The following is an 18,205-nucleotide window of genomic DNA, read 5'->3' on the forward strand; positions in this document are numbered from 1 at the left end:
AGCGACACTGGGATGCTGGCCTTCTAGGCAGAGTTCCTCTGTCCAGTCTCAACGTCGACAGTGAAGAGGTGACTCCGGGATGCTGGCCTTCTAGGCAGAGTTCCTCTGTCCAGTCTCAACGTCGACAGTGAAGAGGTGACTCCGGGATGCTGGCCTTCTAGGCAGAAAGCGCAAACCATCGTATTTAACCAAGAGTTGCAAAGAAAAAGCTCTCTCAGACTGGCCAAGAAAAATAAAAGATTTAAGACGGGCAAAAGAACACAGACAACTGGACAGAGGAACTCTGCCTAGAAGGCCAGCATCCCGGAGTCACCTCTTCACTGTCGACGTTGAGACTGGACAGAGGAACTCTGGCCTAGAAGGCCAGCATCCCGGAGTCACCTCTTCACTGTCGACGTTGAGACTGGACAGAGGAACTCTGCCTAGAAGGACAGCATCCCGGAGTCACCTCTTCACTGTCGACGTTGAGACTGGACAGAGGAACTCTGGCCTAGAAGGACAGCATCCCGGAGTCACCTCTTCACTGTCGACGTTGAGACTGGACAGAGGAACTCTGCCTAGAGAGGCCAGCATCCCGGAGTCACCTCTTCACTGTCGACGTTGAGACTGGACAGAGGAACTCTGCCTAGAAGGCCAGCATCCCGGAGTCACCTCTTCACTGTCGACGTTGAGACTGGACAGAGGAACTCTGCCTAGAAGGCCAGCATCCCGGAGTCACCTCTTCACTGTCGACGTTGAGACTGGACAGAGGAACTCTGGCCTAGAAGGCCAGCATCCCGGAGTCACCTCTTCACTGTCGACGTTGAGACTGGACAGAGGAACTCTGCCTAGAAGGCCAGCATCCCGGAGTCACCTCTTCACTGTCGACGTTGAGACTGGACAGAGGAACTCTGCCTAGAAGGCCAGCATCCCGGAGTCACCTCTTCACTGTCGACGTTGAGACTGGACAGAGGAACTCTGCCTAGAAGGCCAGCATCCCGGAGTCACCTCTTCACTGTCGACGTTGAGACTGGACAGAGGAACTCTGGCCTAGAAGGCCAGCATCCCGGAGTCACCTCTTCACTGTCGACGTTGAGACTGGACAGAGGAACTCTGCCTAGAAGGCCAGCATCCCGGAGTCACCTCTTCACTGTCGACGTTGAGACTGGACAGAGGAACTCTGCCTAGAAGGCCAGCATCCCGGTCAGTCACCTCTTCACTGTCGACGTCCCCGAGACTGGACAGAGGAACTGAGACTGGACAGAGGAACTCTGCCTAGAAGGCCAGCATCCCGGAGTCACCTCTTCACTGTCGACGTTGAGACTGGACAGAGGAACTCTGCCTAGAAGGCCAGCATCCCGGAGTCGCCTCTTCACTGTCGACGTTGAGACTGGACAGAGGAACTCTGCCTAGAAGGCCAGCATCCCGGAGTCACCTCTTCACTGTCGATGTTGAGACTGGACAGAGGAACTCTGCCTAGAAGGACAGCATCCCGGAGTCACCTCTTCACTGTCGACGTTGAGACTGGACAGAGGAACTCTGGCCTAGAAGGACAGCATCCCGGAGTCACCTCTTCACTGTCGACGTTGAGACTGGACAGAGGAACTCTGCCTAGAAGGCCAGCATCCCGGAGTCACCTCTTCACTGTCGACGTTGAGACTGGACAGAGGAACTCTGCCTAGAAGGCCAGCATCCCGGAGTCACCTCTTCACTGTCGACGTTGAGACTGGACAGAGGAACTCTGCCTAGAAGGCCAGCATCCCGGAGTCACCTCTTCACTGTCGACGTTGAGACTGGACAGAGGAACTCTGGCCTAGAAGGCCAGCATCCCGGAGTCACCTCTTCACTGTCGACGTTGAGACTGGACAGAGGAACTCTGCCTAGAAGGCCAGCATCCCGGAGTCACCTCTTCACTGTCGACGTTGAGACTGGACAGAGGAACTCTGCCTAGAAGGCCAGCATCCCGGAGTCACCTCTTCACTGTCGACGTTGAGACTGGACAGAGGAACTCTGCCTAGAAGGCCAGCATCCCGGAGTCACCTCTTCACTGTCGACGTTGAGACTGGACAGAGGAACTCTGGCCTAGAAGGCCAGCATCCCGGAGTCACCTCTTCACTGTCGACTGGACAGAGGAACTCTGCCTGAGACTGGACAGAGGAACTCTGCCTAGAAGGCCAGCATCCCGGAGTCACCTCTTCACTGTCGACGTTGAGACTGGACAGAGGAACTCTGCCTAGAAGGCCAGCATCCCGGAGTCACCTCTTCACTGTCGACGTTGAGACTGGACAGAGGAACTCTGCCTAGAAGGCCAGCATCCCGGAGTCACCTCTTCACTGTCGACGTTGAGACTGGACAGAGGAACTCTGCCTAGAAGGCCAGCATCCCGGTCACCTCTTCACTGTCGAGTCGCCTCTTCACTGTCGACGTTGAGACTGGACAGAGGAACTCTGCCTAGAAGGCCAGCATCCCGGAGTCACCTCTTCACTGTCGACGTTGAGACTGGACAGAGGAACTCTGCCTAGAAGGCCAGCATCCCGGAGTCACCTCTTCACTGTCGACGTTGAGACTGGACAGAGGAACTCTGCCTAGAAGGCCAGCATCCCGGAGTCACCTCTTCACTGTCGACGTTGAGACTGGACAGAGGAACTCTGCCTAGAAGGCCAGCATCCCGGAGTCGCCTCTTCACTGTCGACGTTGAGACTGGACAGAGGAACTCTGCCTAGAAGGCCAGCATCCCGGAGTCACCTCTTCACTGTCGACGTTGAGACTGGACAGAGGAACTCTGCCTAGAAGGCCAGCATCCCGGAGTCACCTCTTCACTGTCGACGTTGAGACTGGACAGAGGAACTCTGCCTAGAAGGCCAGCATCCCGGAGTCGCCTCTTCACTGTCGACGTTGAGACTGGACAGAGGAACTCTGCCTAGAAGGCCAGCATCCCGGAGTCACCTCTTCACTGTCGACGTTGAGACTGGACAGAGGAACTCTGCCTAGAAGGACAGCATCCCGGAGTCGCCTCTTCACTGTCGACGTTGAGACTGGACAGAGGAACTCTGGCCTAGAAGGCCAGCATCCCGGAGTCACCTCTTCACTGTCGACGTTGAGACTGGACAGAGGAACTCTGCCTAGAAGGCCAGCATCCCGGAGTCACCTCTTCACTGTCGACGTTGAGACTGGACAGAGGAACTCTGGCCTAGAAGGCCAGCATCCCGGAGTCACCTCTTCACTGTCGACGTTGAGACTGGACAGAGGAACTCTGGCCTAGAAGGCCAGCATCCCGGAGTCACCTCTTCACTGTCGACGTTGAGACTGGACAGAGGAACTCTGCCTAGAAGGCCAGCATCCCGGAGTCACCTCTTCACTGTCGACGTTGAGACTGGACAGAGGAACTCTGCCTAGAAGGACAGCATCCCGGAGTCGCCTCTTCACTGTCGACGTTGAGACTGGACAGAGGAACTCTGCCTAGAAGGCCAGCATCCCGGAGTCGCCTCTTCACTGTCGACGTTGAGACTGGACAGAGGAACTCTGCCTAGAAGGCCAGCATCCCGGAGTCACCTCTTCACTGTCGACGTTGAGACTGGACAGAGGAACTCTGCCTAGAAGGCCAGCATCCCGGAGTCACCTCTTCACTGTCGACGTTGAGACTGGACAGAGGAACTCTGCCTAGAAGGCCAGCATCCCGGAGTCGCCTCTTCACTGTTGATGTTGAGACTGGACAGAGGAACTCTGCCTAGAAGGCCAGCATCCCAGAGTCGCCTCTTCACTGTTGACGTTGAGACTGGTGTTTTGCGTGTACTATTTAATGAAGCTGCCAGTTGAGGACTTCTGAGGCATCTGCTTCTCAAAAACTAGACACCCTTATATACTTGTCCACCTGCTCAGTTGTGCACCTGGGCCTCCCACTCCTCTTTCTATTCTGGTTAGGGCCAGTTTGCGCTGTTCTGGGAAGGGAGTAGTACACAGCGTTGTACGAGATCTTCAGATTCTTGGCAATTTCTCGCATGGAATCAATCAATCAATCAATCAATCAATCAAATTTGATGTATATAGCCCTTCGTACATCAGCTGATATCTCAAAGTGCTGTACAGAAACCCAGCCTAAAACCCCAAACAGCAAGCAATGCAGGTGTAGAAGCACGGTGGCTAGGAAAAACTCCCTAGAAAGGCCCCCCCCCCAAAAAAAGCCTGGAACAGCCTTCATTTCTCAGAACAAGAATAGACTGAAGAGTTTCAGAAGAAAGTTCTTTGTTTCTGGACATTTTGAGCCTTTAAGCGAACCCTTAAATGCTGATGCTCCAGATACTCAAATTGTTTAAAGAAGGTCAGTCTTATTGCTTCTTTAATCAGGACGACAGTTTTCAGATATGCTAACATAATTGCAAAAGGATTTTCTAATAATCAATTAGCCTTTTAAAATGATAAACTTGGATTAGCTAACACAACGTGCCATTGGAACACAGGAATGATGGTTGCTGATAATGGACCTCTGTTCGTCTATGTAGATATTCTTTTTTTTTTTATCAGCCGTTTTCAGCTACAATAGTCATTTACAACATTAACAATGTCTACACTGTATTTCTGATCAATTTGTTGTTATTTTAATGGTTGAAAAATGTGCTTTTCTTTCAAAAACAATGACATTTCTATGGTAGTGTATATATAGAATCTATAGAGAGTTTGGTGTTCACAAATATGTCACATCTTCTGCTTCTGTCTGTTACTCACTGCTATACCAGTTGTGCAACACCATATGCTGTAGGTCTCACTCTTTGAGGGCTTGGTATCTGTAAATTAGATTTCCAAACTGACTTGCCTCTTGGACCATGATATTTGATAAGGACTGAGAGAGAGGCGGGGGAGGAGTTGAGAGAACATTCCTATCACTTGTTGTGAGTGCAAGTGTGAGATAGCGGGATAGAAGGTTAGAGGGATGGAAGGTGAGAGGGATGGAAGTTTTGAAGGATAGAAGGTGGGAGGGATGGAAGGTTAGAAGGTTAGAAGTTTAGAAGGTTAGAAGTTTAGAGGGATAGAAGGTTAGAAGGTCAGAGGGATAGAATGATAGAAGGTTAGAGGGATAGAAGGTTAGAATGATAGAAGATTAGAGGGATAGAATGATAGAAGGTTAGAGGGATAGAATGATAGAAGGTTAGAGGGATAGAGTAATAGTGGGATAGAAGGTTAGAATGATAGAAGATTAGAGGGATAGAATGATAGAAGGTTAGAGGGATAGAATGATAGAAGGTTAGAGGGATAGAATGATAGAAGGTTAGAGGGATAGAGTAATAGTGGGATAGAAGGTTAGAATGATAGAAGATTACAGGGATAGAATGATAGAAGGTTAGAGGGATAGAATCATTACATTTACATTTAAGTCATTTAGCAGACGCTCTTATCCAGAGCGACTTACAAATTGGTGGATTCACCTTATGACATCCAGTGGAACAGCCACTTTACAATAGTGCATCTAAATCTTTTGAGGGGGGGGGGTGAGAAGGATTACTTTAACCTATCCTAGGTATTCCTTAAAGAGGTGGGGTTTCAGGTGTCTCTGGAAGGTGGTGATTGACTCCGCTGTCCTGGCGTCGTGAGGGAGTTTGTTCCACCATTGGGGGGCCAGAGCAGCGAACAGTTTTGACTGGGCTGAGCGGGAACTGTACTTCCTCAGTGGTAGGGAGGCGAGCAGGCCAGAGGTGGATGAACGCAGTGCCCTTGTTTGGGTGTAGGGCCTGATCAGAGCCTGGAGGTACTGAGGTGCCGTTCCCCTCACAGCTCCGTAGGCAAGCACCATGGTCTTGTAGCGGATGCGAGCTTCAACTGGAAGCCAGTGGAGAGAGCGGAGGAGCGGGGTGACGTGAGAGAACTTGGGAAGGTTGAACACCAGACGGGCTGCGGCGTTCTGGATGAGTTGTAGGGGTTTAATGGCACAGGCAGGGAGCCCAGCCAACAGCGAGTTGCAGTAATCCAGACGGGAGATGACAAGTGCCTGGATTAGGACCTGCGCCGCTTCCTGTGTGAGGCAGGGTCGTAGTCTGCGGATGTTGTAGAGCATGAACCTACAGGAACGGGCCACCGCCTTGATGTTAGTTGAGAACGACAGGGTGTTGTCCAGGATCACGCCAAGGTTCTTGGCGTTCTGGGAGGAGGACACAATGGAGTTGTCAACCGTGATGGCGAGGTCATGGAACGGGCAGTCCTTCCCCGGGAGGAAGAGCAGCTCCGTCTTGCCGAGGTTCAGCTTGAGGTGGTGATCCGTCATCCACACTGATATGTCTGCCAGACATGCAGAGATGCGATTCGCCACCTGGTCATCAGAAGGGGGAAAGGAGAAGATTAATTGTGTGTCGTCTGCATAGCAATGATAGGAGAGACCATGTGAGGTTATAACAGAGCCAAGTGACTTGGTGTATAGCGAGAATAGGAGAGGGCCTAGAACAGAGCCCTGGGGACACCAGTGGTGAGAGCGCGTGGTGAGGAGACAGATTCTCGCCACGCCACCTGGTAGGAGCGACCTGTCAGGTAGGACGCAATCCAAGCGTGGGCCGCGCCAGAGATGCCCAACTCGGAGAGGGTGGAGAGGGAGGATCTGATGGTTCACAGTATCGAAGGCAGCCGATAGGTCTAGAAGGATGAGAGCAGAGGAGAGAGAGTTAGCTTTAGCAGTGCGGAGCGCCTCCGTGATACAGAGAAGAGCAGTCTCAGTTGAATGACTAGTCTTGAAACCTGACTGATTTGGATCAAGAAGGTCATTCTGAGAGAGATAGAGGGAGAGCTGGCCAAGGACGGCACGTTCAAGAGTTTTGGAGAGAAAAGAAAGAAGGAATACTGGTCTGTAGTTGTTGACATCGGAGGGATCGAGTGTAGGTTTTTTCAGAAGGGGTGCAACTCTCGCTCTCTTGAAGACGGAAGGGACGTAGCCAGCGGTCAGGGATGAGTTGATGAGCGAGGTGAGGTAAGGGAGAAGGTCTCCGGAAATGGTCTGGAGAAGAGAGGAGGGGATAGGGTCAAGCGGGCAGGTTGTTGGGCGGCCGGCCGTCACAAGACGCGAGATTTCATCTGGAGAGAGATGGGAGAAAGAGGTCAGAGCATAGGGTAGGGCAGTGTGAGCAGAACCAGCGGTGTTGTTTGACTTAGCAAACGAGGATCGGATGTCGTCGACCTTCTTTTCAAAATGGTTGACGAAGTCATCTGCAGAGAGGGGGGAGGGGGGGAGGATTCAGGAGGGAGGAGAAGGTGGCAAAGAGCTTCCTAGGGTTAGAGGCAGATGCTTGGAATTTAGAGTGGTAGAAAGTGGCTTTAGCAGCAGAGACAGAGGAGGAAAATGTAGAGAGGAGGGAGTGAAAGGATGCCAGGTCCGCAGGGAGGCGAGTTTTCCTCCATTTCCGCTCGGCTGCCCGGAGCCCTGTTCTGTGAGCTCGCAATGAGTCGTCGAGCCACGGAGCGGGAGGGGAGGACCGAGCCGGCCTGGAGGATAGGGGACATAGAGAGTCAAAGGATGCAGAAAGGGAGGAGAGGAGGGTTGAGGAGGCAGAATCAGGAGATAGGTTGGAGAAGGTTTGAGCAGAGGGAAGAGATGATAGGATGGAAGAGGAGAGAGTAGCGGGGGAGAGAGAGCGAAGGTTGGGACGGCGCGATACCATCCGAGTAGGGGCAGTGTGGAAAGTGTTGGATGAGAGCGAGAGGGAAAAGGATACAAGGTAGTGGTCGGAGACTTGGAGGGGAGTTGCAATGAGGTTAGTGGAAGAACAGCATCTAGTAAAGATGAGGTCGAGCGTATTGCCTGCCTTGTGAGTAGGGGGGGAAGGTGAGAGGGTGAGGTCAAAAGAGGAGAGGAGTGGAAAGGAGGCAGAGAGGAATGAGTCAAAGGTAGACGTGGGGAGGTTAAAGTCGCCCAGAACTGTGAGAGATGAGCCGTCCTCAGGAAAGGAGCTTATCAAGGCATCAAGCTCATTGATGAACTCTCCGAGGGGACCTGGAGGGCGATAAATGATAAGGATGTTAAGCTTGAAAGGGCTGGTAACTGTGACAGCATGGAATTCAAAGGAGGCGATAGACAGATGGGTAAGGGGAGAAAGAGAGAATGACCACTTGGGAGAGATGAGGATCCCGGTGCCACCACCCCGCTGACCAGAAGCTCTCGGGGTGTGCGAGAACACGTGGGCGGACGAAGAGAGAGCAGTAGGAGTAGCAGTGTTATCTGTGGTGATCCATGTTTCCGTCAGTGCCAAGAAGTCGAGGGACTGGAGGGAGGCATAGGCTGAGATGAACTCTGCCTTGTTGGCCGCAGATCGGCAGTTCCAGAGGCTACCGGAGACCTGGAACTCCACGTGGGTCGTGCGCGCTGTGACCACCAGATTAGGTGGCCGCGTTCGGTGTGGAGCGTTTGTATGGTCTGTGCAGAGAGGAGAGAACAGGGATAGACAGACACATAGTTGACAGGCTACAGAAGAGGCTACGCTAATGCAAGGAGATTGGAATGACAAGTGGACTACACGTCTCGAATGTTCAGAAAGTTAACCTGTTAGGGCCGCCCCATCCCGGATCCGGGATTGTGACTACAGCCTCAAGCTCATTACCATGACGCAACATTAGCGATTTCTGAAAATTGCAAAATAAATGAAATAAATATGCCTGTCCTCAAGCTTATCCTTTTCTTAACAATCCTGTCGTCTCAGATTTTCAAAATATGCTTTAGAACCAGAGAAAATCAATAATTTGTGTAAGAGTGGTGATAGCTAGCGTAGCATTTAGCGTTAGCATTTAGCACGCAACATTCACAAAAACCAGCAAAGGGATCAAATAAAATAATTTACCTTTGAAGAACTTCAGATGTTTCAATGAGGAGACTCTCAGTTACATAGCAGATGTCCAGTTTTTCCTGAAAGATGCTTGTGTAGGACACAACGCTTTTGTTACTATGCATTTGGCTACCGAAACTAACCGAAAATTCAGTCACCTAAACGTCAACTTTTTTCCGAATTAACTCCATAATATCGACTGAAACATGGAAAACGTTGTTTGAATCAATCCTCAAGGTGTTTGGTCATATATCTCTTCATTGAAATGCCAGTCCTAGACACGTGCATTCTTCTCTGATTCGGATGGAAAAATACTGGGACCTGACTTTGCGCACCAATTTCCACGCAGACACCATGCGGGACACTTGGTAATTGTAGGCTCTTATGGCCAATCTTCCAATGATATGCCTACAAATACGTCACAATGCTGCAGACACCTGGGGAAACGATAGGAAGTGTCCGTTGATTCCTGTGCCATTCACAGCCATATAAGGAGATCATTGAAAACGTGCCTTCAAAAATCCTGTTGATTTCCTGGTCACTCAAACATCTTGGTTTTGCCTGTAGATATTGTTCTATGGCACTCACAGTGAAAATCTTTACAGTTCTGGAAACGTCAGAGTGTCTTCTTTCCAAAACTATCAATTCCAAGCATAGTCGAGCATCTTTTCGTGACAAAATATCGCGCTAAAAACGGGCACGTCTTTTTATCCAAAATGAAATACTGCCCCTAGAGTTCTAACAGGTTAAGCTTACGTAGCAAGAATCTTATTGACTAAAATGATTAAAATGATACAGTACTGCTGAAGTAGGCTAGCTGGCAGTGGCTGCGTTGTTGACTTTGTAGGCTAGCTGGCAGTGGCTGCGTTGTTGACACTACACTAATCAAATCGTTCCGTTGAGTGTAATAGTTTCTACAGTGCTGCTATTCGGGGGCTAGCTGGCTAGCTAGCAGTGTTGATTACGTTACGTTGCGTTAAAAGAACGACAATAGCTGGCTAGCTAACTTAGAAAATCGCTCTAGACTACACAATTATCTTTGATACAAAGACGGCTATGACGCTAGCTATGTAGCTAGCTACGATCAAACAAATCAAACCGTTGTGCTGTAATGAAATGAAATGAAAATGTGATACTACCTGTGGAGCGAAGCGGAATGCGACCGGGTTGTTGAGTGCGGAAGTTCTATTCGGTGGACGTTGGCTAGCTGTTGGCTAGCTAGCAGTGTCTCCTACGTTAAGGACGACAAATAGCTGGCTAGCTAACCTCGGTAAATTAATTAAGATAATTAAGATTAAGATAATCACTCTAAGACTACACACTCTAAACTACACAATTATCTTGGATACGAAGACAGCAAAGACAACTATGTAGCTAGCTAACACTACACTAATCAAGTCGTTCAGTTGAGTGTAATAGTTTCTACAGTGCTGCTATTCGGTAGACGGTGGACGTTTGCTAGCTGGCTAGCTGCTGGGCAGATAGCAGTGTAGACTACGTTAGGACGACGAAATACGATAATTACGCAATTATCTTTGATACAAAGACGGCTATGTAGCTAGCTAAGAAGAAATTGCTAAGATTAGACAAATCAAACCGTTGTACTATAATGAAATGTAATGAAATGTAATGAAAAGTTATACTACCTGCGGAGCGAAGTGCGGATGCGACCGCTCGCTCCAACCCGGAAGTGTGTGTGATAGAAGGTTAGAGGGATAGAATGATAGAATAATAATAATATAATATATGCCATTTAGCAGACGCTTTTATCCAAAGCGACTTACAGTCATGTGTGCATACATTCTACGTATGGGTGGTCCCGGGAATCGAACCCACTACCCTGGCGTTACAAGCGCCATGCTCTACCAACTGAGCTACAGAAGGACCAGGGGAAGGTTAGAGGGAGAAGAAGAGAAGGTTAGAGGGATAGAGTAATAGTGGGGTAGAGGGTTAGAAGGATAGAGGGAGACAGGGAGGTAAATGCAATTTTTTACTCTGTCAATTCAAAAAGGAAATGTAAATTCAATTAACTAATTGAAATATGCTTGTAGAAAACAACAAACCCTGGTTGGAGAGACAAGGGAATGGAACACAGACCCTGGTTGGAGAGACAAGGGAGTGGAACACGAACCCTGGTTGGAGAGACAAGGGAGTGGAACACAGACCCTGGTTGGAGAGACAAGGGAGTGGAACACGAACCCTGGTTGGAGAGACAAGGGAGTGGAACACAGACCCTGGTTGGAGAGACAAGGGAGTAGACCACAAACCCTGGTTGGAGAGAAAACGGAGTGGACCACAAACCCTGGTTGGAGAGACAAGGGAGTGGACCACAAACCCTGGTTGGAGAGACAAGGGAGTGGACCACAAACCCTGGTTGGAGAGACAACGGAGTGGACCACAAACCCTGGTTGGAGAGACAAGGGAGTGGACCACAAACCCTGGTTGGAGAGACAAGGGAGTGGACCACAAACCCTGGTTGGAGAGACAAGGGAGTGGACCACAAACCCTGGTTGGAGAGACAAGGGAGTGGAGGGGTGGCGAAAGAAACTGCAGAGAGAGGGATGACAGAAGGAGAGAAAGAGGGAGAGGGGAGGATGTGAATTGTAGACAATATTGTTTGCTTTAAATGCCAGGATGTCATATTAATTTTGTCTTTTCATCTCATAAATTTCACTGCACACTATTGAAGAAGATAATCATATTTTGAGACCCACGTGTGTTAGACAACAGTTTATAATCAGCTGAGGAGACATGCTGTACCAAAATCAACCAATGACGGGAATCTACACATTAGATGACTCAACTCTGTAGGAGGAGCCTAGTGGGTCTGTGATGTTATTCATTCTCTGTAGGAGGAGCCTAGTGGGCCTTTGATGTTATTCATTCTCTGTAGGAGGAGCTTAGTGGGCCTGTGATGTTATTCATTCTCTGTAGGAGGAGCCTAGTGGGCCTTTGATGTTATTCATTCCCTGTAGGAGGAGCCTAGTGGGCCTTTGATGTTATTCGTTCTCTGTAGGAGGAGCCTAGTGGGCCTTTGATGTTATTCGTTCTCTGTAGGAGGAGCCTAGTGGGCCTTTGATGTTATTCGTTCTCTGTAGGAGGAGCCTAGTGGGCTTTTGATGTTATTCATTCTCTGTAGGAGGAGCCTAGTGGGCCTTTGATGTTATTCATTCTCTGTAGGAGGAGCCTAGTGGGCCTTTGATGTTATTCATTCTCTGTAGGAGGAGCCTAGTGGGCTTTTGATGTTATTCATTCTCTGTAGGAGGAGCCTAGTGGGCCTGTGATGTTATTCATTCTCTGTAGGAGGAGCTTAGTGGGCCTTTGATGTTATTCGTTCTCTGTAGGAGGAGCTTAGTGGGCCTTTGATGTTATTCATTCTCTGTAGGAGGAGCTTAGTGGGCCTTTGATGTTATTCATTCTCTGTAGGAGGAGCTTAGTGGGCCTTTGATGTTATTCATTCTCTGTAGGAGGAGCTTAGTGGGCCTTTGATGTTATTCATTCTCTGTAGGAGGAGCTTAGTGGGCCTTTGATGTTATTCATTCTCTGTAGGAGGAGCCTAGTGGGCCTGTGATGTTATTCATTCTCTGTAGGAGGAGCTTAGTGGGCCTGTGATGTTATTCATTCTCTGTAGGAGGAGCTTAGTGGGCCTGTGATGTTATTCATTCTCTGTAGGAGGAGCCTAGTGGGCCTGTGATGTTATTCATTCTCTGTAGGAGGAGCCTAGTGGGCCTTTGATGTTATTCATTCTCTGTAGGAGGAGCCTAGTGGGCCTTTGATGTTATTCATTCTCTGTAGGAGGAGCCTAGTGGGCCTGTGATGTTATTCATTCTCTGTAGGAGGAGCCTAGTGGGCCTTTGATGTTATTTATTCTCTGTAGGAGGAGCCTAGTGGGCCTTTGATGTTATTCATTATCTGTAGGAGGAGCTTAGTGGGCCTTTGATGTTATTCATTCTCTGTAGGAGGAGCTTAGTGGGCCTTTGATGTTATTCATTCTCTGTAGGAGGAGCTTAGTGGGCCTTTGATGTTATTCGTTCTCTGTAGGAGGAGCTTAGTGGGCCTTTGATGTTATTCATTCTCTGTAGGAGGAGCCTAGTGGGCCTTTGATGTTATTCATTCTCTGTAGGAGGAGCCTAGTGGGCCTTTGATGTTATTCGTTCTCTGTAGGAGGAGCCTAGTGGGCCTTTGATGTTATTTGTTCTCTGTTGGAGGAGCCTAGTGGGCCTTTGATGTTATTCATTCTCTGTAGGAGGAGCCTAGTGGGCCTTTGATGTTATTCATTCTCTGTAGGAGGAGCCTAGTGGGCTTTTGATGTTATTCATTCTGTGTAGGAGGAGCCTAGTGGGCCTGTGATGTTATTCATTCTCTGTAGGAGGAGCCTAGTGGGCCTTTGATGTCATTCATTCTCTGTAGGAGGAGCTTAGTGGGCCTGTGATGTTATTCATTCTCTGTAGGAGGAGCCTAGTGGGCCTTTGATGTTATTCATTCCCTGTAGGAGGAGCCTAGTGGGCCTTTGATGTTATTCGTTCTCTGTAGGAGGAGCCTAGTGGGCCTTTGATGTTATTCGTTCTCTGTAGGAGGAGCCTAGTGGGCCTTTGATGTTATTCATTCTCTGTAGGAGGAGCCTAGTGGGCCTTTGATGTTATTCATTCTCTGTAGGAGGAGCCTAGTGGGCCTTTGATGTTATTCATTCTCTGTAGGAGGAGCTTCGTGGGCCTGTGATGTTATTCATTCTCTGTAGGAGGAGCCTAGTGGGCCTGTGATGTTATTCATTCTCTGTAGGAGGAGCTTAGTGGGCCTTTGATGTTATTCATTCTCTGTAGGAGGAGCTTAGTGGGCCTTTGATGTTATTCATTCTCTGTAGGAGGAGCGTAGTGTGCCTGTGATGTTATTCATTCTCTGTAGGAGGAGCTTAGTGGGCCTGTGATGTTATTCTCTGTAGGAGGAGCTTAGTGGGCCTGTGATGTTATTCATTCTCTGTAGGAGGAGCCTAGTGGGCCTGTGATGTTATTCATTCTCTGTAGGAGGAGCCTAGTGGGCCTTTGATGTTATTCATTCTCTGTAGGAGGAGCCTAGTGGGCCTTTGATGTTATTCATTCTCTGTAGGAGGAGCTTAGTGGGCCTGTGATGTTATTCATTCTCTGTAGGAGGAGCCTAGTGGGCCTTTGATGTTATTCATTCTCTGTAGGAGGAGCCTAGTGGGCCTTTGATGTTATTCATTCTCTGTAGGAGGAGCTTAGTGGGCCTGTGATGTTATTCATTCTCTGTAGGAGGAGCCTAGTGGGCCTGTGATGTTATTCATTCTCTGTAGGAGGAGCTTAGTGGGCCTTTGATGTTATTCATTCTCTGTAGGAGGAGCTTAGTGGGCCTGTGATGTTATTCATTCTCTGTAGGAGGAGCCTAGTGGGCCTTTGATGTTATTAATTCTCTGTAGGAGGAGCCTAGTGGGCCTTTGATGTTATTCATTCTTTGTAGGAGGAGCATAGTGGGCCTTTGATGTTATTCATTCTCTGTAGGAGGAGCCTAGTGGGCCTGTGATGTTATTCATTCTCTGTAGGAGGAGCCTAGTGGGCCTTTGATGTTATTCATTCCCTGTAGGAGGAGCCTAGTGGGCCTTTGATGTTATTCGTTCTCTGTAGGAGGAGCCTAGTGGGCCTTTGATGTTATTCGTTCTCTGTAGGAGGAGCCTAGTGGGCCTTTGATGTTATTCATTCTCTGTAGGAGGAGCCTAGTGGGCCTTTGATGTTATTCATTCTCTGTAGGAGGAGCTTAGTGGGCCTTTGATGTTATTCATTCTCTGTAGGAGGAGCTTAGTGGGCCTTTGATGTTATTCGTTCTCTGTAGGAGGAGCTTAGTGGGCCTTTGATGTTATTCATTCTCTGTAGGAGGAGCCTAGTGGGCCTTTGATGTTATTCATTCTCTGTAGGAGGAGCCTAGTGGGCCTTTGATGTTATTCATTCTCTGTAGGAGGAGCTTAGTGGGCCTGTGATGTTATTCATTCTCTGTAGGAGGAGCCTAGTGGGCCTGTGATGTTATTCATTCTCTGTAGGAGGAGCTTAGTGGGCCTGTGATGTTATTCATTCTCTGTAGGAGGAGCTTAGTGGGCCTTTGATGTTATTCATTCTCTGTAGGAGGAGCTTAGTGGGCCTGTGATGTTATTCATTCTCTGTAGGAGGAGACTGGATTTGTTTTTACTGCCGTACCTTCCATGTACGATTAGTACACAGTATGCAGTTCAGTAAATAGTAGACAAGACAGATTTCAGACACGACAGACCTCAGACAAAGGGATGGTGACACAAAACAGAGGGAGAGAAATAGAGAGAGAGGGAGAGTGAAGGGGCAGAGATAGAGACTTCATAGAAATGAATGGTGAGAGACAGGTGGAGAGAAATAGAGAGAGAGGGAGAGTGAAGGGGCAGAGATAGAGACTTCATAGAAAGGAATGGTGAGAGACAGGTGGAGAGAAATAGAGAGAGAGGGAGAGTGAAGGGGCAGAGATAGAGACTTCATAGAGAGGAATGGTGAGAGACAGGTGGAGAGAAATATAGAGAGAGGGAGAGTGAAGGGGCAGAGATAGAGACTTCATAGAAAGGAATGGTGAGAGACAGGTGGAGAGAAATAGAGAGAGAGGGAGAGTGAAGGGGCAGAGATAGAGACTTCATAGAAATGAATGGTGAGAGACAGGTGGAGAGAAATAGAGAGAGAGGGAGAGTGAAGGGGAAGAGATAGAGACTTCATAGAAATGAATGGTGAGAGACAGGTGGAGAGAAATAGAGAGAGAGGGAGAGTGAAGGGGCAGAGATAGAGACTTCATAGAAAGGAATGGTGAGAGACAGGTGGAGAGAAATAGAGAGAGAGGGAGAGTGAAGGGGCAGAGATAGAGACTTCATAGAAAGGAATGGTGAGAGACAGGTGGAGAGAAATAGAGAGAGAGGGAGAGTGAAGGGGCAGAGATAGAGACTTCATAGAAAGGAATGGTGAGAGACATGTGGAGAGAAATAGAGAGAGAGGGAGAGTGAAGGGGCAGAGATAGAGACTTGATAGAAATGAATGGTGAGAGACAGGTGGAGAGAAATAGAGAGAGAGGGAGAGTGAAGGGGCAGAGATAGAGACTTCATAGAAAGGAATGGTGAGAGACAGGTGGAGAGAAATAGAGAGAGAGGGAGAGTGAAGGGGCAGAGCTAGAGACTTCATAGAGAGGAATGGTGAGAGACAGGTGGAGAGAAATATAGAGAGAGGGAGAGTGAAGGGGCAGAGATAGAGACTTCATAGAAAGGAATGGTGAGAGACAGGTGGAGAGAAATAGAGAGAGAGGGAGAGTGAAGGGGCAGAGATAGAGACTTCATAGAAATGAATGGTGAGAGACAGGTGGAGAGAAATAGAGAGAGAGGGAGAGTGAAGGGGCAGAGATAGAGACTTCATAGAAATGAATGGTGAGAGACAGGTGGAGAGAAATAGAGAGAGAGGGAGAGTGAAGGGGCATAGATAGAGACTTCATAGAAATGAATGGTGAGAGACAGGTGGAGAGAAATAGAGAGAGAGGGAGAGTGAAGGGGCAGAGATAGAGACTTCATAGAAATGAATGGTGAGAGACAGGTGGAGAGAAATAGAGAGAGAGGGAGAGTGAAGGGGCAGAGATAGAGACTTCATAGAAAGGAATGGTGAGAGACAGGTGGAGAGAAATAGAGAGAGAGGGAGAGTGAAGGGGCAGAGATAGAGACTTCATAGAAAGGAATGGTGAGAGACAGGTGGAGAGAAATAGAGAGAGAGGGAGAGTGAAGGGGCAGAGATAGAGACTTCATAGAAAGGAATGGTGAGAGACAGGTGGAGAGAAATAGAGAGAGAGGGAGAGTGAAGGGGCAGAGATAGAGACTTCATAGAGAGGAATGGTGAGAGACAGGTGGAGAGAAAGAAGGAGAGAGGGTGAATGGAAGCGGGAGAGACAACAAAAACTTAGAGATAATGGGAAGTGGAAAGAATGGAAGCGTGGGAGACAACAAAAACTTACTAAAACTGACTAGTAGTAAAAACTACTATAACAACCATAACAACTATAAAAACCATACAGTATAACAAATATAACAGTAAAAACTACTATAACAACCATAACAACCATAACAACTATACAGTATAACAAATATAACAGTAAAAACTACTATAACAACCATAACAACTATAAAAACCATACAGTATAACAAATATAACAGTAAAAACTATTATAACAACCATAACAACTATAAAAACCATACAGTATAACAAATATAACAGTAAAAACTACTATAACAACCATAACAACTATAAAAACCATACAGTATAACAAATATAACAGTAAAAACTACTATAACAACCATAACAACTATAAAAACCATACAGTACAACAAATATAACAGTAAAAACTATTATAACAACCATAACAACCATAACAACTATACAGTATAACAAATATAACAGTAAAAACTATTATAACAACCATAACAACTATAAAAACCATACAGTATAACAAATATAACAGTAAAAACTACTATAACAACCATAACAACTATAAAAACCATACAGTATAACAAATATAACAGTAAAAACTATTATAACAACCATAACAACTATAAAAACCATACAGTATAACAAATATAACAGTAAAAACTACTATAACAACCATAACAACTATACAGTATAACAAATATAACAGTAAAAACTACTATAACAACCATAACAACTATAAAAACCATACAGTATAACAAATATAACAGTAAAAACTACTATAACAACTATAAAAACCATACAGTATAACAAATATAACAGTAAAAACTACTATAACAACCATAACAACTATTAAAAACCATACAGTATAACAAATATAACAGTAAAAACTACTATAACAACTATAAAAACCATACAGTATAACAAATATAACAGTAAAAACAACTATAACAACCATAACAACTATAAAAACCATGCAGTACAACACATATATAACAACCATAACAATCATAACAACTATAGTAACCATAACAACCATAACAACTATAACAACTATAGTAACCATAACAACCATAACAACTATAGTAACCATAACAACTATAACAACTATAGTAACCATAACAACCATAACAACTATAACAACTATAGTAACCATAACAACCATAAAAACCATAACAACTATAGTAACCATAACAACTATAACAACTATAGTAACCATAACAACCATAACAACTATAAAAACTATACCGTATAACATATATATAACAACCATAACATTCATACAACAACCATAACAACTATAACAACTATAGTAACCATAACAACCATAACAACTATAAAAACTATACCGTATAACATATATATAACAACCATAACAACCAAAACATTTTTAAAAAACAATAACAACCATAACAACTATAGTAACCATAACAACCATAACAACTATAACAACCATAA

This window comes from Oncorhynchus keta, chromosome 11, assembly GCF_023373465.1.
Source record: "Oncorhynchus keta strain PuntledgeMale-10-30-2019 chromosome 11, Oket_V2, whole genome shotgun sequence".
NCBI lineage: Eukaryota > Metazoa > Chordata > Actinopteri > Salmoniformes > Salmonidae > Oncorhynchus > Oncorhynchus keta.